Raw genomic sequence first — 1,804 nt, 5'->3', positions numbered from 1 at the left:
ATATGATTCAATAATTACTTTTTCCAACACACCTCGAAGCGAAGAAAGAGTGGTTCCGGTATGTGTTAAGTGCCTCTCCTTGAGATATAACGCAGTGGCATGACACATCACAATAGACTTGACGACGACGAAAGTTAGCCATTTCTAAATTTAACTTCTTAATACAGGGCTTTTTTACTAAAATGCCAGGCTTTATTAACGAAGGAATTACGTAGGCCGTATGTATGTATAAGAACTTTAGCCATTTACATAGGTAGAGAGAAAGAAAGTTGATCTTAATCGGTAGCCGTTCTATTCTTACAAGAGAACACACGGAAGTGTCCCCCTTTGATTTCAATAAGCTTTCAATGCGAATATCATCGAAACTACGAGAGATAGAAAAAAATGTTCTGAATAAAAGTTGAATGGTACCAAGATATCGGTTTCTTATCGTTTTCTTTTTCTTCGTTCATCTCAACGGCAGTAGTTTTGTCGGACATGTTACAAAATATCATTTCGTTTCCAGAATAACCCATTAATTGTACTTCTGGAAATAATCTTTTAAATATTGATGACTCTAAATTTGTTTCATTATACATCTTAATTCGATCTTTGCATGTGAATATGAATCCTATGGAATATTTTTTTAATTTGACTTCATTCTAGAACATTTTCAATTTTTCTTTGATTCGGTTTTTTGTATCAACTTTCATTCCCAAAATGATAGACCATGTTTGTACGCGGCCAGTAAATAGAATGACGGTACAATTACATCTGCGAAATTGTCGCCTTTCTTGCAATTCTTCGTCAGGACTTGCACCTATATATGCGGATATGTTATTTACTATTTCGCCTCATACGGTAACTACAATTTTATTTTGTTTCCATTTCTGTATAGTTTACTTCCACCATTGTTCTTTTAAAAGTACTTTAAGAGTACTTTATAATTATAATTTAAAATAATTTTTTTATTGTTAATTTTTATGTTTATGTTGGAAAATTAAGGCGATCCACAGCCCTTTGGGATTGGCCGAATTGGATCATCTAATCGGCATATCGGTTGGCATTGTCGATGCGCCATCTGTATCCGGTTATAGATTCTACCGAGATCCATCTTTATTAACTATACTGTTTCATGTTCTGTGGTCATCTCGAGACGATGAACGTGTCCTTGATTTCTCAAAATATACTCTAACGTTTCAATTCTTCGTTCGTTCGTTCGTTCGCCCTTTATATAATCCTGTCTGACCCTGAATTACTCTAACAGGTTATGGGCCCAGGAACGCGTATCAAAAGTGTAAGTTTCGTTCTAAGAACGCAGTAGAAATACATCGCGTTTTCCGTGCAATTCTCGTAACGTCGCATGCATTCTCGATCATCAACGAAGATGAATTCCGGTGGGCTGGTGCGCATTGAGGCACTCAATAAAGACAATTACGATAGCTGAAAAATGCAGATGGAAGCATTATTAGTGAAAAATGACGAATGGCTATACGTGAACGGTGCACGCCCAAAACCACAACGAACCGACGGAGACGCGGCATCAGAAGCGGCGGAGAAAGACTGGATAGAGAAAGACAGCAAAGCTAAATCCGATTTGATTTTGTCCATTAGTGCAAGCGAATTGAAACAAGTCAAGGGACGCCAGACATCGATATATGGGTAAAACTCGAAAGCATATATCAATCCCCAAGGAGAACAGAAAGATCAAAATGACATCAAAATGATATCAAAATAAGATCAAATTTTAGTTTGTCAAAATAATGTCAAATTGCAAAAATTCTTGATGTATTTTTGACCATTCCAATTTAATTGCTAAAATAAA

Source organism: Wasmannia auropunctata, unplaced genomic scaffold (assembly GCF_000956235.1).
Source record: "Wasmannia auropunctata unplaced genomic scaffold, wasmannia.A_1.0 LD336060.1, whole genome shotgun sequence".
NCBI classification, from domain to species: domain Eukaryota; kingdom Metazoa; phylum Arthropoda; class Insecta; order Hymenoptera; family Formicidae; genus Wasmannia; species Wasmannia auropunctata.
The sequence above is the reverse complement of the archived record's forward strand: the minus strand, read 5'-3'. Positions refer to the sequence as shown.